This window comes from Ochotona curzoniae, unplaced genomic scaffold (genome assembly GCF_017591425.1).
Source record: "Ochotona curzoniae isolate NIBS_2020 unplaced genomic scaffold, NIBS_Ocur_1.0 scaffold_4701, whole genome shotgun sequence".
NCBI classification, from domain to species: domain Eukaryota; kingdom Metazoa; phylum Chordata; class Mammalia; order Lagomorpha; family Ochotonidae; genus Ochotona; species Ochotona curzoniae.
In genome coordinates, this window is record NW_024467122.1 from 63,243,537 (window position 1) to 63,261,753 (window position 18,217).

The following is an 18,217-nucleotide window of genomic DNA, read 5'->3' on the forward strand; positions in this document are numbered from 1 at the left end:
CTGTGTCTAAAGAGCTCAACCTATTTGTCCTGCCTATTTTTCTGGAAATTCTCCAATTTGATTGATGGCCAAAGACAGATCCAAATGCTTGATAGGGTAGGTGGAGTCCAGATTCCTGGCTGAATAGGACCAATAAAGGATGAGTGTGATGTTAACTATTTGGCCTAACTTGGCAGCTATTGGGACTTTTTTTTTTTTTTTTTTTTTTTTTTTGCCAATTACTTGTGAAGAGCTAGTAATGCTAAGTTATATACTAAGTTTTTCTTTCTTTAAATTTTATACTTCCAGAGTTGTAAAAGCTTGAAAATTAAGAATTTACTAACGGGAAATATACCTGAAAATCACAGAAACTTCCCCTTTAAGAAAAAGGGATGTTTTGTGTTTGTTATCTCACCTCCTAGTTGATTAATAAATGGCTCATTAACAATACAAAGGCTGTTCAAGAAGTTCATGGAAAATACATATTATGAAAAGCACGTTTCAGTAATTCTGTACCAAAATAAATATCTTTTCATTCCAATTTCCTATGAACTTTGAATCTTCATTTAGTGCCGTTCACTGAGCATTGTATATGCCAAGCACTATACTAATTATTTTAATGCACCATCTCATGAATAAAACCATGTCCAAAATTGGCCTTTCCATAATAATTGGGAGCCATGCGGGCAAGCTTTCTGATATTTTTTATTTGCTGTGTTCACAGTGATTTTCCCCTGTCCTTTGGCCCAGAATAATATTTCTTTCCTACAAAATTGGATCTTATAAAAGGATCCGATTAATTTTCACCAACTGAACCAGTATCTCCAAAGCCTTGAGTGCCCCCTTGAGACTCAATATACATTATTTTGCCATTGAGGGGACATTTCATACATGGAAACTTGAGTGTTCTCTTGTGTCTGACTTGGTCTCCATCAGTGTTAGGCTTGTAAGTTTTCCGTGCATTTCGTGCTGCAGCAGCTCATTCAGTCTCATTGCTGACGTATTCCCACGTGTGACTGTACTGCCATTCCTTTGTCGATTCTTCTACTAAATGGTCTCAGTAGGTTTTTGTCACTGAGACTTGGGACTCAGAAGCCCCTGCCCCGCACCTGTGGCAGGACAGAGGCTGAAGCAAAGGATGATTTCCTCCAGGCTTCTGAGTATTGTTCTCAAACATCTCATTATCCTGATCAGCCTGATGGTTTACCTGGCTCCTGGTTAATCTGAAAGCTATGGGCAGTGACCATGAGTAGCAGGAATCCTCAGGAGGCGTCTTGTTCCCTGAAAAGCAGAATCTCTTGGTAGATTTCTTTCTATGAGGAGAGGGAAAGATCTGGGTCCTTGAGGCTGGTGTGACGTCCTCCTGGGGACACCGAGGGGAAAATGACACCCACAGTGGCTCTTGGCAGATGAGAGTCTATGCCCTTCGTCCTCAGAATTGAATCTTCCAGCATCTCATGGTGACAGACCAGAAATGCTGCTAAAGAGCCTGCAATGCGCACAACACACACCCCTTCACAACCATGAGTTATCTGGCCCCTAGTGAACCAGCTTGAAGCTCAGAGACTAAAGCCCAATTACCACTCATCAAGAAAGTATTCACTCATGGACTCTCCCCACTTGGCCTCAAGCCTTCCACCCCACTTTGTTCAAATACTAACAATAGCATCTTACAAATAGACTCAGTAATGCACTATGCACCCAGTACATGCCAGACACTGCACTGACTCCTCCTCACTGGATGGTTGAGCAAGTCAGATGTTGATTGACTTGTTGGAGATCCTGCAGCTGGACAGAGCCGAGAGATGCACATAGAGGCTCAGTCCTTCTGTGGGACCACAGTGTTCTCTATCATGCTCATGCCCAATGACTTGCTAGCCAGAGATCCTTAGAAAACATTCTGCTCAGCTCCTATTACAGGCAAAGTGGGTTCGGACACTTGTCCCTGCCCTTCTGCGCCAAGGGGATGGGATGCAGTGAGCTTGCTGAGCCATTGTCACCTTTCATGCCACCTGACCCCCTGGTCCAGTCCACTGATGTTTGTTGCCACCAAAGCCAGTTCTGCTCTAGATGGCAGCTCCTGCTGTTAGGCTCTGAGGGTGTCATCGTCCAGTCATCAGTCCCACTCTCAGCAGAACTTCTGCTCCTTGTCATACGAGGCGTAGCTTACAAACGTCAGGAGGCAGCTAAAGGCTTGCCATCAGCCATTCATGGATGTAATAAACATGTTTCATGTGCTAAACAAGCATCTACTGAATATAAGGGAATCTTGAAAGCTTCAGGGAAATAGTTTATTTGGATGCAAAAAAATATGAAATTCATGCATATGGGAGGTATTTTGAAAAAAAATTCATGGAAAATACTATTATGAAAAGTTACATGATTTTCAAAATTATTTTCCACCAAAATAAACTTATCTTTTAATTTCATTTTCCACCCTCTTTGAAGTTTCCTTGTGTAAGGCAATGCATTAGTGCAATTCAAGAATTCTAGTCTAGAATGAATTTACTCTCTTAAAAATTATTGAGAAGAAGGTATTGTGGTGTCAGAAGGTTAAGCAATTGCGTAGGACACCTACATCCTATGGCAGGTGCCTGGTTCAAGTCCCAGCCATCCCTTGCTTCTGACCCAGCTTCCTGCTAATACACATGGAAGACTATGAAAGATGACCCAAGTGCTTGGTTTCCTGCCACCCATGAAGGAGACCTGGATGGAGCTTCTGGCTTCTTCACATTTAGGAAGTGAACCAGTGGACAGAAGATCTATCTCTGTTTCTCTCCCTCTTATGCTGCCTTTAAAATTCATTAATAATTTTTTAAATAGTATTGAGGACCCCAGATAGCCTTTTTTATTCAATATGCATCTATACACATTGCCAAATTACAAAATCGAGCTTAGAAACCTTAAAAATGTGTATCTGTATTTAAATATAATAATCAACCCACTGCGTGTTAACAGATAACATTATTTTATAAGAAATAATTTATTTTTCCAAACAACAAAAATGAGTTAGAAGAGTGACATTGTTTTTGCAAAGAAATTTCATGTCTTTCATGTCTAGCTTAATAGAAGTAAGCTAGATTTCCTTGGTTTCTGCATGGTCTGTGGTATGTAGCTTGGTTTGATGTGTATCAGGAACATGTTACCTCCCCTGTAGGAAAAAGGGGAGCAGCCTTGGTGATCCCCTGGCACCCTGACCCACACACTGAGAACCCTGGCACTGCACCACACTCACTGGAACTATGTACTCCTGTCACATCGGTGCTCCAGGCTGTGAAACTGGCAGTTGAATGCCCTGGAAGCAGCAACAAGAGGTGCTCACTCCCAGGACAGCTCCATTCGCTGCTTCTCTGTCCACCAATTGTGAACCCAATGCCCACATCCCCACCATGGCCTCAGTGCCCTATTTCTATCCAGTAACCACAACTCTGCAAAGCATGCTGGCTACTCACAGGCAACCCAACAAGGGAGAGGATGGCCTGGTGCCCAGGCAGACAAGTCCAGATTACCTTACCCAAGCAGATGTACCCATCAAACTCAGCCAGTGGTGAGTGGGAAGGTGCCCTGACATCCATAGCATCCGCATAGGACAGGAAGACGGTGATTCCCACACAGCCTAGAGCTGGGGTTTGACCCACCAGGGAAAAGGGACTGTCCGGAAGGCTGTGGACCATGGCTGGACATCAGTCCCACTGTGAGAGCCAGACAGTAGGCCAAGCCTGGTATGTACCACAGGGGTATTGTGTGGGACCCACTAGGGATCCAGGGGCAGGCAACCTCCCCACTGGCTTCTCAGACAAGCTGCAATCCTTAGCAATGGCCACAAGGTAGCGCAGTGATGTCTCAGGAGCTTCAGGGTTGCAGGAGAGGGTTCTGGAGCTTGAGCCCGTGGCTAACCTCTCTTTCCTCTGTTTGACTCTATTTCCAGGCAGGCTCATAGTTCTGATGTTACCCTAACGCAGGCGGCACGGCGGGGTGGGGACGGGAGGGGGAGAGTATTTAGAGAAAAGTGGAGAATATCAGAGGCAGAGATGGGAACCTCCTGCTCTGCCCACAGCATTTTCACCTCTGTGAGGGTTCACTCAAGCTCACGTTCCTAGGCGTGGTAAGTAAGCCAGCATCGCTGCTCCACGACCTGTTGTGTGCCCGTGGAATACTTTTCTGACGACATGCGGGTGGCAGCAGTGACAACACAAAGCGGGGAGAATACACTTTGTATGTGCCCTATGTGCCCTGTGACCACAGCATGTGGAAGTGACTCTAGACAATAACACTGGCAGAAAAGGTTAAAAAGGGGGTGGGGCTTTAGTTTATATATTTTTCCCCTTTCAAATTTTATCTGATCGTGCAACATTATATACGGCATATGTAACAATCCGCAATTTAAAAATAAATTTACTTCAACATGATCAAGTGAATGGGATTTGATCAGATCGTGGTTCTGGAAACTTTCATGATAGCAGAAAATCCAGGGAGTGCTCATGAATACTGCTTAAAGGGCCCACTTGTAGAGTTGCTCCTTCCGTGGGCCTAGGCTAGACCTGGAACTGGGCATTTCTAACGAGATGCTGCTGGCCCGGAGGGCACAGAGATGGTTAACACGCTGCATGCCACAACAGACTGCCCCGGTTCGAGTCCCAGCTCCACGTGCAATGTCAGCTTCATGTCAGTGTGCACCCATGGAGATGGCAGGTGTTGGCCCCCATGCCTGGGTTCCCAGCTAGTCATGTAGGAGGCTCACACAGAGTTCCAGGCTCCTGGCTGTGGCCTGGCCAACCCCAGCTGTTACAAGCATTTGGGGAGTGAATCAGCAAATGAATCAATCTCTCTATCTTTTTCTCCTCTCTCTCTGCATTCCAAAAAATTTTTAAAACACTTCATGACAAGCCTCGATCCTGGGTCATCCAACATGTGGGCTGGACTGTGACCTCTTTCTGCAATCTCTATAACCCGAAGGGTATCTTTGAACCAAGATACTTGTGAAAAATCTATGACTTCAAAATGACTTTTTAAAAAATTGGTTTCTGTAATGAAGAAAAAAGTCCCCCAAGCTGTCTTACTTGTAATTAGCAGCAAGCTAGTCACTGCAGCACCTAATCAACCATCCACTCTGAGCTCCTCCTTGGCAGGTCTGACGAAAGGATTAAAAGAATTCTTTTCCTATGAGCCAGGCATTACCAGAGCTGGGCAAAGCCTGTGACTGGCTGTTTACTGGGATCAGCATAGCCTTTGCGTGACTTTAAAAAAAAAACAACTTTCCAGTGACAAATGTTCCAGCTTCCTTGTCCAGAGAACCATTCCTGCCCCCCACCAAATAGTGAGAAAACAAGATACTACTTTATACTGAAACATAACAAGACCGACAGCAGCAAATGACAGCACTGATGATGCTCGTGCTGTGTCACAGGCTCTGCCAGCTGTGCCAAACTACCCTGCAGACACAAAAATCAAAAGACACACTTCCATTCACTGAGGAGCTCGTGCGTGCCAGGGTCTCCAGCCTCCAGCCTCTCCTCTGCATGTCAGGAGCTGGGGAAATAACTGCAATACAACATGAGAAGTATGCTAGGTACCTGATGAGTGAGGAAGACTGGTTCAGACACCCATATTGGAGTACCTGGGTTGATGTTCAGCCACTCTTCCTAAGAGGCAACAGCAGATGGTTCAAGTGCTTGGGCCCAAACACCCCTGTGGGAGACCTTGGTGGAGGTCTTAGATCCTGGCCTCAGCCTGGCCCGGTCCTGGATGTTACAGGCATTCAGGAGAGAACTAATAGGTGGAAGATTCTCTGTGTGGGTCTCTCCTACTCTTATTTTTACTGTGCCGTTCAAGTAGATGAAAAATATATAGACATTTTTTAAAAAGAAAGAGATGGGGGAAAACTTGCATTATGTAGGAAACAATACAAAAGACCTAAGGCCAAAGAGGTCAACTGAGCAGCGTTAGGGAGGGCCACTTTGAGCTGAGTCTCAGACAGAAGTAAAGCAAGGTTATAAGCTGAAGCAAACACATGGACCAGCTTCATCTTGGAAACTTTAGAAAAGATAATGGAATTTTAAAAAGGGGCCCTAAGAAATGGTCTTATAGGCCATGGTCAGGGGTTGAGCTCTCACCTTGGAGGCCAGGTGGGCCACTCACTATTGACAATGGTTTTGAAACAGGAAAGGCTGCAGAGGCTATCTACCTTTCCAAGTGGGGTTGAGGACCTTATCTCCCAGTCTGGTGGAAACCCTGGCCACTCCGTGGAAGGGAACAGAGCTGTCAGCAAGCCAAAGTCAGTGCAGGACTCAGCTCTCACTAGTTCCACTGCTTCATCTCGCCCTGTACCTGCAAAGTAGGTCCAGTCTGAAGCAAATCTGTTTCAAGTGTTCTTGTTCATTCTGATTTCTAATCCTGTATTACAGAGAGTATCCACGTTGATGACATTGAAGCCAGAACACACGATGGAAGCTTCAATGGGAATCTGCCATCTTCAAAAAGTACATACTTTATTTACAGAGTTACGGAGAGAGCAAAGGGACAAAGACATCTTTCATTCTCTGGTTCACTTCCCAGATAGCTGTATCAGTCTGGACTGGATCAGGCTGAAATCAGGAGCCTGCAACTCTATCTGGGTTTCCCACGTGGGTGGCAGGATCTCAAGCAGTGGGTCAGCTTCTGCTGCTTTCCCAGACACCTTAGCAGTGAGCTAAACTACAAGTAGAGCAGCCAGGACTCAAACCAGTGCTCATCAAGTGCTATGGCCTGGAATTTTCCATCTTAATTCCTTTATTCTAAGTCTGAAAAGAGTGCCAGCTTCGGCAGCACATATACTAAAATTGGAATTAAGTCTGAAAGGAGAATAGTTTAAAATTCGATGTCATCCTGCTTTATAGACCTATAGAAGTTTCACCTTTAAAATTGTATCCCTGCCTGTATTGTCACTTGATTCTGACAGTAACCTGTAAAAAGTATTTAGACAAAACATCGGGCAGACGTTGTCATCCTCATTTTACAAATATAAAAGGAACATGTCTGATGTCAATGGCAGTTGTCTGTGTGTTACCACGGCAAGGGAGAGGGCACGCCAGGTACCCTGAGGTGTCACCGGGCGACAGACTGGAGGGGGCTACTTGGAAGACATGGGTCTGGGATAAGTGAATTTAAGGGTGGCAGAGGAGATTCTGGATTGGATTCTGCCAACAGTCAGGGGACAACTTGATGGTTGGGCACCTTAGCAGTTTAATCATTAACTGTTAACATATTTTTGCTTGATTTTATCAATAATGATTTAGCAGATGGGAAGATGAAAGTGGGGCTCAGATGATGTTGACAGACATGAGTCACTCAGCCCTGTGCATCAGAAGTCGTTTCTAGATTTCAGAATGACCCCCTTGCTGTCTGGTTCCAAACACCTTGTGGAGAGTCTGGTGTTCAGCAGATCTGCCTACATTCATCAGGAGCATCATGGTCGGCTGTCAGCCGGACAAGTGTGGTACTTGTGTTTTCATGGTCTCTCACATGGCAGGATTCAGGCAGTGCCCTTGAGGTCACCTGCTAATTCCACATTAGCTAGCTGCACAGCGTCCTGCTACTTCCTGCATCTCTCATCTCTCAGTATATTCAGGGTCCCCTCTCAGCCCGCCCCCAGGCACTGACACCTTGGGCTCAGCTGGGCTCATTGGAGTGGCCATCTCAGTACCAAGAGGCCTGCAGTAGTTGTCTCCTCTAAAATCACCTCACGTGACCTTACAAGGAAAGAGACATCTGGAGGCAAAGTTTCCTCTGCTTTAAATAGAAGGCCAGGTGCCCTAACTTAACCCTAGTTAGTGAACTCAATTGCCTTGAGTGATTCAAAGACTTCCAAATGCCAGGGGGACAATCCAGGCAGTCAATGACTCCTAAATCATTTCTTTCCCAGCATCAACGTTTGACTTTCCCAGTATCGTGTGGGTCTGACATGCCTAGTGCTGTCTTTATACAATTTCCATACAAGCAGTGTTCAGACAATATTTTAGTACCCTACCTTGGGTCCTAAGATCTTGCAAATAATGCTTTGTTTTCTTTGAGTTGCTACCACTCCCTTTGAAGGGGAGATGGGGTGCATGCTTCAGCGTTAGAGTGGAAGCTTATAAATATACATGTGGTTGGAAAGTGAAGGTAAGTTTGCATTGGGCTCCAACAGGGGGCTTTGGCTGAGAGCTGCAGGAAGCGAAAGGCCCCGCTGGGCACACAGGAGCCAGCTGGCAGCCAGTGGGGGAGGGGGCTGTGAGGGTGGGGCAGCAGCCCCCTTAAGCTGAGTGATTAAGACTTCCTGGCAGCTCTAGCCATCATTGGCAAGAGCCCAAGAAGAAGCCGTTTATCTGGCTCACGTTGCGAGCAAGTGATAAAATTCAGACTCTGGCATGGCGCCATCAGGAGCTGTAAGGAATGATGATCATCTTTGCAGGGACGCCCACAGCGTGAGCGCAAAACACACATTCTACTTTTTCCCACGCAGGCTGTGTTCAAGCAGGCCGTTGCCTAGGCTCACCCTGGCCTTGGCCAAGGAGAAAGGGCCCAAGGCCAGCTGCCACCTTCTCATGGCCTGCCTGCCCCCCCTTCCCTTCTCCCCTGCCAAACCCCAAAAGGGTGAGGTGATGGCTAATGGCCAAGCACAGAGCAGGGACTGAGAAGACAAACTCTGGGCTCCCTTTTCTGTCTGGGTTAGAGTCTCCTGGCCTGGACAGGGGCTCCCAGTTAAATGGGAATAAGCTATGGGCTCCAAATAGAGACCCTGAGTGAGAAAAGAAAATGGGATGTGGAGTCTAAACACCTAGGTCTGAGTCCTGCTAGGTATGCTGCATGTGATCCACAAGTGGCATTGGCAGTTGCCTCCCACTTAAACTTCTTGGATTGGATTCCAAGCCCTTGGCTTCACCTAGCCCAGCGCTGGCTGTTGCAGGCTTTTGGGAAGCAAGCCAGTGGACACAAGCTGTATCTCTCTCTCCCTTTCCCTCTTGGACTTTCAGAAAATTAATTAAATTCCTTTAAATAGTTTTTTTTTTTTAAAGTGGAGACCTTGATTAGTGACTCTTAATGAGATCATTGTTAGGGACCCACTGGGCTGCTCTGAGGATGGGATGAGATCATGTTTGTGGAAACATTTTGCAACTATTCATGACACATCATGAAATTAACAGGTGTCAACATCTGTTTACCACGTAGATCTGTCAGGGTTATGATCACCTGACCCACTGTTTTCTCTTTTTATTGCAGAAGTGTTCAAATATGGAAAGAAGCTTAAAGTATGGTGCAATGGGTTGCCTTACTCTGTCCAGATTATTGATTATTATGACACTTTGGTGTATTTGCTTTACTCTTCTCTGTACATGAGTGTGTGTGTGTGTGTGTGTGTGTGTGAGAGAGAGAGAGAGAGAGGGAGAGAGAGAGAGAACTGTATAACCATTTAGAGGAGAGAAGGAGGGAGAGAGACACACTCCTACCTACAGATGCCACGTGAACATTGAGAATCTCAGAGTTCACTTCTAAATGTTAATACTTCAGTATTCAACACTCAATATGGACATTCTCATACACAGCCGTAGTACCCTGCCACATCTAAGAAAATACAAAAAATATCCATCCTCCAATTTCCCAGTTGTCCCACGATTCTTGTTTGTGACATTTTTCCAGTGAGGATCTAGCCAAGATTCTCCTGTCAGCCCTGGGTGCCATGTCCCTTTAGTCGCTCCCTAGTGCTTTTGGAGGTTAAGAGACTCCTGGTAGCTTGGTACCAGCACTCACATACATCCATGCTGCCCGCTGTTCCCTGGTCCCTCGTGCATCTTCTTTCTGCATCACCGGGCTCATTGTTGCTTCATGAGCTACCTGTTAAACCAGGAGCACCTCCAGGGCAGAGCAGGGGCTGTCTTGGTCACTGTTGTCACCCCAGGACCTGTACTTGCCTGGCATGGAAGGAGCATGTAGCAAATGACTGTGTTTGCCTCGTCTTCAAAGGGCTGAAAAATCTACATTTTACAAGTGAATGTTAAAGAATTTCACCTGGCAAATCACATATACCTGCTAGAAAGCAGCCAAGCCCTACAGAAGACCTCCAGTCTGGCCCTGCTTCCCCCCAAAGTCACTTGGGCTCTTACTTGGAATCTACAACAGGCCTATGGCTCGAATGAGAGAGACATTCTTCAAATTCTCTGCAAAGCATACACAAGGGAAGCTGACTTGGTCCCCTTTGAGGATCTCACAGAAGTGGTTCTAAATCCCATGGAATGAGCCAACCATTTCCATATGAGCTAGAACAGGAGAGACTACATGTATCATATTCTTTTTTTTTTTTTTTCTTTCCCAGGAAATCACCCACAGTGTTCACTACCTTAACTGGGAATTTTAAGCTTCCTCTGGCTTCAGAGGATGTTTCTGAAAGCAGAGCTTCTCAAACTTTATTGTACATATGAGTCAGCTGAGGCCTCAGTAGGACGCAAGTTCTTCTTCAGTAGATATGGGATGGATTCCAAGAGGCTGCATTTCTAACTAGTGCCAGGGCCAGGCCCTATACACTGATCACAAACCACACATTAAGAAACACGGTTCTAAAGGACACTAAATTGCTCCTTGTTGACACAGTGATTAGCACCGATTATAAGGCAACAGCAATGCTGTGGGGACAGGAAGATGAGAAAAATGCAAATGAATAAACAGTTCTTGTCCTCAAACATGACTGGACATACCATATTACTGTCTACCATCTTGATCAAATTGGTCTGATTCTCTTAACAACCCTCAATCTATGAACTGCATATAGGGAAGGAGGTCTAGCACTGTGGTTAAGATACTGCCTGGACACCCACATCCATACTGGAGTGCCTGGGTTCAAGCCCCAACTCCCATTCCAGCTTCCTGCTAATGTGCACCCTGGGAACCAGCATGTGATGGCTCAAATACTTGGGTCTCTGCCACCCACATAAACTTGTTGGATTGGATTCTAAGCTCCTGCCTTCATTTAGCCCAGCTCTGGCTCTTTTAGGCTTTGGGGAAGCAAACCAATGGACACAAGCAGTATTTCCCTCTCTCCCTCTCTCTTGGACTTTCAGAAAATTAATTAAATTCCTTTAGATGGGCTTTTTAAAGAGGATAAATGGTTATTCTGCTTTTACATAGGAAGGAACTGGGGCTGATGCAACGTTGTTTTGGTGTCCCGACTAGTAAAAGGCAGCAATGGGGTCTACCTGAGGGTTTAGTTGGCACCGTGGTCTCTGTGGTTCCCCATACATATTTCTCACTGTTTCTCTCAGTTCTCTGGTTACCAAGTCTTTAACCTGGAAAAGAAGGGGCAAGTAGAGAATTAACTAGCGTGGGTCCAGATTTTAAAGCAGACGCGGTCATTACCCTGGGACAGGATGGGGCAGGAGCAGATGGAAGATCCAAGAAACCACCAGAGGGGATGCCGACCAGAAGTCTTCTCTATTTTCCCAAGGACTTGTTGACTATATCCCTTTGTGACAATTTCCTAATGTGGCATCAAGCACAATAAACACTCCAGCAAACCATAGCCATATGTTAGGACCCCAACATTGTCACCAAATGGCTGTGTGATACTGACCAAATCTCTCCCTTATCACGACTAAGGGTGTAGGTAGCTCTTACTGTCCCTTCTTCTGAGATCTTAGCTCCCTTGCCGTTTTAGGATGAAACTTCTGTATGAAGCCCCTCTAGGGGTGGGGATGGGGGTTGGAATCCCCAAGCCCCATTTCCCCTTCAGAACCAGCTATTTCTGGGGCTCACCATGTAATCCTTCCTTTCATCAGACTTCACCTGCGTTGACTGAGAACCAACTAGGTACCACCCCTTGCTCAAGCCTGAGGACATGGAGGCAACTGAGATGCATTGCCCTGCCCCTGCTAAAGAGACTGAAATAATCCAGAGGTTCCAGGTAGAGCATTTAGGACACAGGATGTGAGGACAGCCCTGGCACAGCGTGGGCTGGAGTAAATTGGCTTAGGTGGACTGCCTAGCCTGATGCCGGACCTTGCCACCTCTGAAACAGGTACCTTCCACTGCATCCCCCAGCAACCCCATGAGATAAGCGCTATCATGGCTCCCATTTTTAAAACAAGGATACAAGCTTTAAGAGGCCAAGGGACCAGTTCAAAGTCATGGAGTTGATAAGGATTAAATGAGACAATGTACACCAAGCCACTTAGCAGGGTGTCTGGTATGTACATGGGAACTCCAATGCCTTTTCCAAACAGTAAAACAGGTGGTGCAGAGCCAGTTGTTCACACTCAGAGGCACAATAAATGGGCAAGCAGAAGAAAGGTCTTTTTCACTTCTTTTTGGTTTTTTTCTTCTTTGAATTTAATGAGTTTACATTCAAAAATTAGATAGTCATTTCAGGAGACAGGCCTTTGTCTCCTCCTTAGAACAAAGACCAGGCCTGGCACTGGACATCCATGATGAAAGATAAACTGTCGGACCTGACATAATAAGGTAGCGGTTAAAGTCCTCGCCTTGAATGCTCCAGGATCCCATATGGGTCCCTTTTCTAATCCCGGCAGCCCTGCTTCCCATGCAGCTCCCTGCTTGTGGCCTGAGAAAGCAGTTGTCAAGGACAGCCCAAAGCCTTGGGACCCTGCACCTGCATGGGAGACCCGAAAGAGGCTCCTGGCTTCGGATTGACTCAGTTCCAGCCGTTGCGGCTGCTTAGGGAGTGAAGCATTGGATAGAAGATCTTCCTCTCTGTCTCTCCTCCTCTCTATATATCTGCCTTTTCAATAAAAATAAATAAATCTTTTTTAAAAAAAAGAAAGATAAATTGTAGAGAGGCAAACAAGAGCTGGTAAGTGGACTTGGCTCAAGTAGAAGCAGCTGGCAGGTGCGCACGGGGCAATGAGGCTCTAATGGTAGAGGAATCCAGGGGAGGAGGGGGAATGAGTCAAGCTGCAGAGTTCCCCAAGGCCCCATTACTTTCCTAGAAGGCTGCCCAGAAGGTGTTCCACAAACACCCCCAGCACAGCTGCTCTGGGTTTCGGCTGCCTTGCTCCTCATCTGGGTAATGGAGTGTTAGGAGGCATGTTGGAGGTCGTTCATGAGCACTTACTCCACAGTCACTGGGTTGTGTTTCCAAGGATGCACTAAGATCCATGCAGAGGTAAATCTCTCTTCTTCTCACTTGATGGCTTGGAGTTAAAATACCACCCAACAATAGCTCCCAGAGAAATTGAGATTTATGGGTCACTGTCAGTATCAACACATGTTGCCCATTATTTCAAAGTCTCCTTGCTCTTTGGGACTGATTGCTATTTACTTTGAAAGATAATGTGGCTTGATAATCCATGTGAGTTCCTAGGAGAAATGGGTTTTTAAGTGCACTTCTTTTATCCCTTGGAGATTCTATTATCCCACTTCATTCTGTTTCTGTATGGAGGTAGAAAAACCAAAGCCCCTCACTCTTCAAATATTCTACAATTCTCTGAGGCTGCAGACCAAAGACTAGAGGAACATCTCTGTGCTCAGCCAAGGGTCACTGGTGTGACAATACGGAGGAGACCTATAGCACTATCCCTGTTTCATGGGTTGCAGGCATGAATTCATGACTGGGCCAGCGTAAATGCTCTCAAGAAATTAGCTGGAGGAGTAGTAAACGGACCCTTCTTGAATACTTTTGTCCTTTCATGTGGCTGGATGGGCCTTGGAAACTGAGGTAGCAGATGAGTCCCTCTAGTTCAAGGTTGTCAAACTTGAATGTGCATCAGGATCCCCAGCAAGGCACACTGGGGCACATATTGCTGGCCTCAATCTTAGTTCAAATGGCTCAAGGGAGGGCCAGGAGTCTGCATTTCTAATGGAGTCCCAGGTGCTACTCATACTGATGCTGGTCCTGAGTGCCCCTTTAGGAACATCTTAGTATGAGAATGGGAAGTATTTGAGGCTGTGGGTGGGGGCAGATAAAGCAGTATTTGTTGCTGGGGGAAAGAGCACCCCACCGGAAAGAAAACTTGGTTAGGTTTCCTGGGCAATGTGCAATTTAAATCCTTTGCCATAAAATCTGCAGTTAATAGTTGATTTCTATCAATAAGCTGTAAGTAGAGATCTATCTTTTGAAATGCATTAAAGTGCTAAGTGGATCTGGGATCTCCCAAGCCACCATTAGTGGTCTGCTGCACCTGCTGCACCTAAGAATGTCAAGACTCTGAGGAGGAGATTACAGTCCTGCAACTGGGAACTTTAAATAATCAGTGACTAAAAGTCACAAGGAGAATCCTGGTCTCATTCAAAGAGTCTGTGCTACTACTTCATACCAGTGATCCCTAAGCTATTTTCCCTGCAACAAAATTTACACACATACCTAGGCCCAAGGCTCCAAGTAGGTACAGTCAAAATTAGAGTCTGGAAGTTCCAGAGGCCTTGGGATCTGGGGTAGGTGACAGCTTTTTCTGTACAGCAGGGACCTTGCATGATAAATCACAAAGAGGTTGCAACTGCATTTTATCAGCACTGCCTTCCTTTCCAGGAAATAGTGCTGGGAAGAGTTATCGTGCACTGAAGCCAGGCTGTACAAACCCTTGCTGTCAAAGGCCAGGGGACTGAGAGATTATCACCGGGGGTTCAATATTTGGAGGTGGTGTCCCCATAGCAATCAAAGACCTTAATTCTCACAAACTTTAGAGGACTGTCACCAAGACCAAGGTCCAGGGTGACACATTATGCAGTGGGAATGGAAGAAAATCAATAGAGCTGGAGACAGAAAAATGGTAGATAAGAGCTCCCAATGATTACACTGGTTGGGACTTTGGATCACAAAGACAGAAAACCCAACTGAAATTAAGCAGGAAGGTGGATTTATTTACCCACAGAACAGAGGTGGGCAAAATAAAGGCTTCAGATACAGCTGAATTTATGACCCTACCAGCATCCCCATGCACCTTCATGTTCTCGCTACCCCTACGCCCTTTCCCTCCATGCCAGCCCTTGAGCATCCCAAATTTCCTTGGCCATTAGCAAAACCTAAAACTTCCAGAGCCAATGCCTCAGCTCTGGCAAACATTCTAGAAAGCATTCTAGTCAAGTGCTTGTTCCTGAATAGATAGAGAGGGGATCAACTGAAAGAATGGTATCCCTGATTGGCAGGCTTTGGGAACGAACCCCACTCTTGGGTAAGATCAGCTTCACTAAACAGACCTATATAGGTGGGCACCTCTTCCGAGAGGGGATCTCAGTGACCTCAAGGATTGCCTGTGAGGTATGAGGACAAGCAGGTAGGCAAGGCTGGCTCTACATTCACAGGTGCAAGCAGAAGGCTTTCTCAGCCCTTTCTCACACACCCCAAACTACGTGCACCGGCCCCAGCTCAAAGGAATGCTGTCTGCAGAGCTGCCCTCCCTGGCATGGAGGAAATACTAGACAACACTCCAGACTCAGCCATTTGCAGGATGATGAGGTTTTCAGCTAGTACTGTAATGACATAGGAGAATCAATGAGACTCACAAGCCTTATACCTGCCAGAGCAAACAGATGGGAGTCATCAATAAAATTAGCATCTCTATTGGTGTTCCAGGATGTTTAGAGACTATTTTCAAGACTGTGTGTGTTAAATACACACTTTCATAATGCTCTAGTCTATTTCACTGCAATTCTCCAATCGTGGCCCTAGATCAGCAGCCTCAGTTTCACCTGGAACTTCGGTAGAAATTCACGTTTCTAACCAATCAGAACCTCTGGGGTCAGGGCTATCAGCCTTTGGGTGATTCTGATGCATGCGCCCAAGTTGAAGAATGGCTCATCTACATGTATTGATCCATTTCACCCAGTTCAAAGCCTGCTGTACAACTGAGATTTACATTGCAAGTGTAAGAAGTATTCTGAAGTTAGAGGGATACTTTCAAGAAGTTTCTGTTTTTGTCACCCCTTGCCTTCAATCTATTGAAGGCAAAGGAAAGCTATTACGTTGCATTTTTCCATTTCTTAATAACATCTTGGGTAGATTTGTTAATTTTTGGTCAGTTCCATATTAAAAATTTATTTTATTCTACTTATCCTGAAGTCCATCCCACCTCTAACTTGATACTCTTTCTCCTCCATGAGTGAGCCTCAGGGAGATGGGAGTGAAGCAGGAATGAGATGGGCTAGCTCTGCACATCTCTTTCCAATGGAACACCATGTGAAGATGGTGTATGTGGCATCTGAGGCACCTGTTGCAATGACAGAGATGTCTTGTAGCTGCCAGTTCACTCTCTAAGTACCCTAACAATCAGGGTTGGGCTAAGTCAAAGACTGTGAGCTATTTAACCTGTGAGAGTGAGGACCAAACCTAGGATCACACAGCTGGTGACAATGGTGGATGAAAGCCCAGACCAGTGGCTCAAGAGTACCTGTTCTTTCCCTGCTATTTCATGCAGATGTCATGGCCACTTCTGTATTCCAGCACTAGGTGAATTTGAATTAACTAGCCAGAAAAATAGCTTGTTCCCAAAGCCACTGAGCAGCTGAGCGGGAAGGGTTCAAGGCATGATATTTCCCTAGAGGAAATGCCAACTGGTTCAGGACAGCTGTGCCCAGTGGCTCCTGACCATTGTTGTCCACATGGCTCCAGGGAACCCTCAGTTGACAGGTGTTAGCCAGTGGGATTCTTAGCTTCTAAAGCTGAAAACTGGGCTTTCTGGCTGGCCAGACCTTGAGTTCCAGCTCCATGGAGTAGCCAGCCAAGGTCAGGTGGGGTCAGAGCACCATCTGTGCCTTCTAGATGGCTCTTTCCTGAATGACTCAGTTCTACCCATGGTGGATGGAGGTTTGTGGCCATACTCTCTATCATGGAGAGAACACATGGTAATTTTCTAGTCGACAGATGTGGTTGAAGCCCTTGCTACACAAGAGTCTTTTGTTTTGATTCTAAGGCTCTTGACATATCTAGGGCCCTGGGCAGAACACCCCCCCTCTCCAGGGCAGGAATTGGGTGAGATATGACATCCACATGCACTGGGATCTCATTTTCCCCATTGAAGATCAAAGTCCTTGCCCTTTACAGAGCCTGCTATTACATTTTTGAGAATCTTGCAGGCTAAATTTTCAACTAGCAATTCAATTTTTAAATTTGCAATTTCATATGATTCAATAATTTATGTTAAAATTTCATATGACTCATTACATTATGTTTTTTAAAAAGCAGGAATAAACACTGAAAAATGCTCCCCGTTTCACTGCATTTCGCTATTATCACTGTTCTTAAGTTTGGTGACTTAAACAATAGAAATGCCATACAATCCCGTGCTACACTGCATCTCTTCCCAACTCCATGTTCAATAGCACAACACTCACAGCCTAATAGTAGACATCTGTATTTATACATGAAAATTATAAACACTATACACACTGCTTTGTTGACTGTGAAGAGCAAATATTGCAAACTTCTTTTTATAAAAGCAGGCTATAAACCTTGTCCTGTAAGCCACAGGCCTCTGTTACAATTGCATGGCTCCATCACTATAGTCCCAGGCACATGGATATGACTGTGTTGCAATCAGCTTTATTTTCAAAAACAGATAATGAACCAGATTTGGTAAGCCAGAGCATGTTGGTTCCTTATGTAGACTTAAGAAAACCACAAAGATTGCTAATAATGAAGATTAAACTTAAAAAATACTACCTTTATAGTTGTTCAGATTATAAGTGCCATCTGAAAATTGAGAAAATATTCTTTTAGTATTCAAAAACAATAATCTATTTCAGCAAAGAAGTGGCTTTTGTAGTTGTAGAATTCACCATTAGCTTTTTAGCCACAACCCCAAAAGCCAGACGCAGTAAGTCACTCAAGCAGGTCTTTGTTTCAGTGGAAGAGGTAGCCATGGGGCAGGGAGAAAGCAGGAGCAGAGAGAGAGAAAGAGAGAGCACGCAAAGCAGAGAGAGAAAGCAAAGCAGAGAGAGAAAGCAAAGTAGAGAGAGAAAGAGATGAGGAGAAGAGAGAAAGAGAAAGGGAAGAGGCACCTTCATAGCCTCGAGGTGGTGTCGGGAGTGGGGGTCAGGGATTGACAGATGGAGCTACGGGTGGACACCAGGGATAAATGGCTCGGGGGATTGATGGAGCAGACGGTTTAAACCTAAAGGTCACTAAGCTTATTTAGGCAAGTGAGTATTAAGGGAGCCAAGACCTACGAGATTTACGGTAGTGCTAGGTAAGCAGTTACTCAAGGTGGCCACTGGGTCCAGGATGGCAGGATCAGTAATGGGGACACTGTTTGACCCTCTCCTTTTACTCGCTCTTACTGTC

The 18,217-nt window shown here is 45.6% G+C and overlaps 1 protein-coding gene across 3 annotated transcripts in view; it reads left to right on the forward strand.

Moving 5' to 3' along the window:
- The window catches only part of LIPC (lipase C, hepatic type), a 135,153-nt gene that overhangs the window by 17,582 nt on the left and 99,354 nt on the right, over window positions 1-18,217 (forward strand). The window lies entirely within an intron of this gene.